A 6,013-nucleotide genomic window follows, 5' to 3' on the forward strand; every position below is an offset into this window, starting at 1 on the left:
TTTAGTCCAGTCAAGTTAAACACCCGTGCGTGCAAAAGGTCATGTAGTTCTAGTTTTTTAGTATGTTGTTAGGACCTATACCACAAATAAGAAACCAAGTTTGCAGCTTCGAAAGACCTGTGCTACCGGCGTAGTAGCCAAAAAACCGTAAAAATCAGACACTTTTTTCACTTTTTGCTGAATATCTTCTAAAGTGTGCCTCTAACAGAAAATAATGCCTTATCCTGTCAAAACAGTATAAAATTTGCTAAAGTTTGAGACTATAACGACTCCAATACGTCCATTATCAATGGATATACAACACTTTAAAAATGATAGAAATCTTAAAAAAAAATTAAAAGTTTAGTCATGGTCTATTATTTTGTGTCATATTGTTAAAAGTACTCATAGAAAAAAAATCTATATGGAATTAAATGAAAGATAATTTAATTAGCTTTCATTTGTACCACAGCAAGCACTTATAGACCCAATGGTTCATTCAAAAACAGCAGATAACATAGAACATGAAAAACGGATGTTAGAACCAGTGTGAAAATTATTTATCAATATCACAGTTTATTCTTCTGTTGCATGTAACCCAATCACCTGTTAGTTGGTGACATTAATATAAACCAGCTGATCAGTTGTTACTATTTATTATTTCAATTGTTAAAGTTTATTTAGTTTTAGTGATGGTGTTTACTTTTATCATGCTAGAAGCAGAGCTTGGTTTAAAAAATGATTTGATGTGATATGTCTATTTCTACGGGCGTTTGTTTTGTGTGCCTTAGGGCTCTAGATAAAGACCCTGTCATAATTGTTCAACAACGTGGTATTCGAGCACTTATAGACGCGAGTGCAAAACGTGGCTTTACGGAAAATCTTACTTTTCTTCGTCCGCTTCATGAAGTCACCATTCATGATGCATGTAGAAAAAGATATACTGTTGTGAGCAATGTGGAAGCTGCAGTACGTAGAGGAGGGGATTCTATTCCACAAACAACAGTATCTACTAGAGCATCAAGTTGTATCCGTTCGACCTTACACAGTATTTGTTTATTGTGTGGTGAAGACATCACTGAAGACTTTATCAAGCTTCAACAGAAACTACCACTTTCACGAAGAAATCTGGTCCATAGAGTTGAGCAATTGGGTGCAAGGAAAACAGTGCTTGATGCAGCGCAACGCCGAGGGGATGAGTGGTAATGAAATTGAACTACGCCTCTCTGTTAATGAGGATGACTTAGTAGCTGCTAAAGCGAGATATCATAGTATGTGCTATAAAAATCTATTCTCCTTGCCAGGAACAAGTGGGCAGAAGAGAGGGTATCGACCGGCCGATAATACTGCTACATACCACCAAGTTCAAAAATGGTTGGGTGCTGACAAAAATCCTACTGATTGGGGATGGAAGCTCGAATATCAAGGACTTACCCCCATTACGTCTACCATGGATCCTGCTCCCGAAATACTCCTGCGCAAAATATCATGCAAGTGCAAAAAGGGTTGCAGCGGAAGATGCAGCTGCCGTAAAGCAGGGCTGAAATGTTCCGTCCTTTGCCAAGTTTGTGGTGGAAAATCCTGCTCAAATACTCCCAGACTGGAACTCGATGCTTCAGATGATGAGGATAAGGATCTTAGAATTGAGTGTACATCGGATGACCCGGCCAACATCGGCAACGAAGCATTTGAACATTTTCCCGAACCAAGGCCGGCGAAAGTCCGAAAATTTTAAATACTTTCTAATATACTTGGGTTTTTGTCAGTCTCATGTAATATAATTATTCTTTTTATTTAATAAATTATCACTACCTCCAGATCCGTTAAATAGTTTACTTTCATTTCTGCTAAATCCCCTTCTTACATTCTATGTTATCTGCCGTTTTTGAAAGAACCATTGGGTCTAGATGTGTCCACTGGGGCCAGCTAATCAGCTGGTTTATATTAATGTCACCAACTAACAGGTGATTGGGTTACATGCAACAGAAGAATAAACTGTGATATTGATAAATAATTTTCACACTGGTTCTAACATCCGTTTTTCATGTTCTATGTTATCTGCTGTTTTTGAATGAAACATTGGGTCTATAAGTGCATGCTGGGGTTCAAATGAAAGCTAATTAAATTATCTTTCATTTAATTCCATATAGATTTTTTTTCTATGAGCACTTTCAACAATATGACACAAAATAATAGATCATGACAAAACTTTTTCATTTTTTTGAAAATTTCTATCGTTTTTTAAGTGTTGTAGATTCATTGATAATGGACGTATTGGAGTCGTTATAGTCTCAAACTTTAGCAAATTTTATACTGTTTTCACAGGATATGGCATTATTTTCTGTTAGAGGCATACTTTCGAAGATATTTAGCAAAAAGTGAAAAAAGTGTCTGATTTTTACGTTTTTTTGGCTACTACGCCGGTAGCACAGGTCTTTCGAAGCTGCAAACTTGGTTTTTTATTTGTAGTATAGGTCCTAACAACATACTAAAAAATTAGAACTACATGACCTTTTGCAAGCAAGGCCCTTTTTTATGTTTAATTTGACTGAACTATTTGAGTATTTTTGTTTTGTTATCATTATATCACAGTTCTTGTCCAAATTAAATTCATTAACCTCAATATTTTAACCAGTCAGTATACCCATTTACCCAAGTTTAAAACTGTACTGGTACATAAATTGTGTACCTCCTATAAAAACAGTACAAACATTTGTAGTAATACATTATTTTGTAAAAAAGTTAAAATAAATATTGTACTCTTAGAACCACATAACCAATTATATTTAAAAACTTAATTTCATTATTTGGCTTCACTTAATTCATAAAAGTGTAAAAAATGCATTATTTTAACAGTAAAATATTGAGTGTATGTTTTTAGTGTAAATTAACAGTTAGCAACTTGCCAGCAGGAGTTTGTTCCTAACATTTTCCCTAATTACATTAAATTCACTTGCGTACAAGGGAATCAATCCACGGGGGATTCCTTCTCTTCTGTTCTAATTTCATATTTTCAAAAACTTACTGTCCAAAAATTTTCAACAAAATCTAACTATATTTCCGTGTGATTTTTGTTTAGACTATGATATTGTACGATTAAAGTTAATTCAAACTTAAGCCAACCTTCCGAGCAGTTATGACATTTTAATTGTCTCAATACAATCTTCTCAAACCTTGATCACAAATCAAAAACAGTTTGAATCATTCCAATTCTTCTGAGGAAGCTCTCCCTGTGGAAAGATTTTATTCAGCACATATTGATGAAAAATGTTCCGTGAACTTATCGGAGGAAAATAAAAAATAAATTTCCCAAAATTTTTCTACACTGGTATAAAAAATTAAATATATTTTCAAACGAAAGTGAAGATTCAGAATGGTTTTGCTGTTTTTCTTTGTATTACCAAATTTATGTGTTTAAATACCACCGGAGTTCAAAATAAAACCTTCAACATGTTTTCTTTTGAGTTTATTATTACTACCCATGAAAATAAATTCAAAATAACAAAGTTATCACTGACTATCATGCCTCCTGCTTCCTAAATAAGAATTCTGGATTAAAATTTGCGTCAGCATTGAGCTAAAACAAAACAGATAACTAAACTTTGATAAATTTGTTTTCACGGTTGAACTACGGTATATCAATTCCTAAAGCTCAGTGGTATTTTCCAGTTGCATAATTATACTCTTGTGTTCCTTAATAGGCTGAATTAAATTGCACTCTTTGAAAACTGTCTAGTATTTTACTTTTTTTACTCCATCCTAATAGGAACTCGTAATGAAAATACAATCGATCAGATTTAATTGAAATTTGTGTATTTTCCAAAAAAAATTGTAACCTTATACGGATTACCCTCCACCATACGATCAGAAAAATCACAGCTGATCAATTCAGAAAGAAAAGTTGAGGTCTATGAAGAGGGCACATCTATAGAAGAAGAGGGCTCTGTGAGGCGGAGTGACATTATTGTTATAGACAATGGAAGAGATTAAGGTGGTCTCATTATTGACCCAACAATTTGTCTCGAGGCAAATGAAAGTCAGCCAAAGGAACATCATGAAGAAAAGGGGAAAATATATAAGAAAACTATCTCCTATATTTCGGAAAAATATAAAATATCAAAATTTGAAGTTTATGGATTACTCATGGTTCAAGAGGAATGATTCCGAAACAAGTCCAGCAATTTTAAAAGAGATTCAATTTGGAAAATCAAGTGCTATATCTAATATCTTTGACAGCCATAAAGTTGTATATTAACGCTATAAGAAACCACCTATATAACAATAACCATAATTAGGTTTGAACAAACTTGTACAATTTTTATGCCATATTATTTTTTGTTCTACAGCAGACTACAATGTGTAATAAGATGTCAATATTTAAAATAAATTTGAATTTATATATTGTATGAACTATATCGGTACTATTGAGTAACTGAATAATGAATGCTCTACTCTGCAGAACCTGCAAGGAAAGTAGTTTACATTTCCATTGACTAATAGAAGAACAAGTTTGAACTCTATCTTGCATGTAGTGTTGGTGTGTGGGATATGGTCATAATCCTGGATCTTGTATAACTGTATCATTGTTTATGTAAAGACTAGAGGATTTCTCACACTATTTACATAACCTGCTTATTTCACCACAAAACGGGAAAAAAATTGTAGCCAAGTTTCCTTACGCTTTTATATATACTAACCACTGTATTTTGCTACTCATGGCAAGAATAAATAATTGAATATAGTGTGCCATGTATTGTTACTATATCGGCATGCTCATGCAGTGATGTTTAGCCCGGAGGCCCAACTGACTCCCTGCTGCCAGTGTCTTCCCTTATAAGCGTGCATTTTCCTCCAAAGGGTGGGGGAAAGTATTCAGTACCGGGCTCTGATACTGAATATATATTAGTGTAAATTAGGTCTTTTCAGTTCTAAATTTAAGTAATCTTGCCTTACTAAAGTTAAAAGTAATATAAGACTAATTAATTGGTTATCTTTTTTAATTATTCACCATTTTGGTTAATATCTTGTATATTTTTCCTTTCACATGCCCATACTATTGCAGACTGAATGTGATAAGAGTTTTTTAAAGGTAACTTGTAGATTGGGATTGACTCTGGCAGAAGATGCTTCTATTTAAGCAGTAAGCAGCTGAGCGTGGGAAGAAGCTTGAAGTAAGCATTAATGTGTACAGTACTGTACAATAATTTAAACCTGATGGAAATTCCCACAGGATTGTTTATTTATCGTAATGTCTGGCCAGCTGACCTACTTATCAGTTTACTTCATTATGGAATTATTAGGTAGCATCATAATCATATACATTTTTATCAATAAATTACAGGAATAGACCAATTTAGATCTCTCAACAATAGTTATTGTGTTTGTAATTTAAGTTTATCAGTTGTTAACAACTTTATACCTTTAAAAATAATAATACCCCCACCACAGCAAACCTGCAGACTAAGCCAATTTCCATGTGACTGAAATTCCACAAAATTATTCCCTTAAAATTGTCAGACGTAGGGTACTTCTTATTTAAATATCATTAATTATAATGAGTACTAAGGTTTGTTGCTACAGGAAAAATAAGGTGTAGTTTTATTGAAATATTGATAGCTTAGTATGAAGTAAACCAATTTTCCAAATTTCATTAAAATATGTCCATAGACAAGGAAGCTATAACAATTTATTTATTCTGCTTAAGAATAACATGGTAATTTAAAATTTACTCTTTTGGAATTTTCCCCGTAACCATAAGGCATACAACGCCATATACTATTTTTTTTTTTTTTTTATAAACTCTGCAAAATGGTTTGGAAAGAAATTGCAAAATTTTACGTTTTTACGGTGAAAAATGGGAAAACCCCATTTCACCCCATAAAGCCCCGTTCCCATTATCTGATCCTGTTGGTTCGCGAGCTCGTTCGAATAAATGTAGGTTTACGTGTTTATACCAAATTTTATCAAAATCGGATTATTTTTGCTTGAATTATCGTTCTAATGGACACTTAGGCTATAAATATATATGCAGTAC

Source organism: Macrosteles quadrilineatus, unplaced genomic scaffold, assembly GCF_028750875.1.
Source record: "Macrosteles quadrilineatus isolate MER2022 unplaced genomic scaffold, UCM_ALF_1.0 Scaffold_9__3_contigs__length_116548681, whole genome shotgun sequence".
In the NCBI taxonomy this organism is placed as follows: Eukaryota; Metazoa; Arthropoda; class Insecta; order Hemiptera; family Cicadellidae; genus Macrosteles; species Macrosteles quadrilineatus.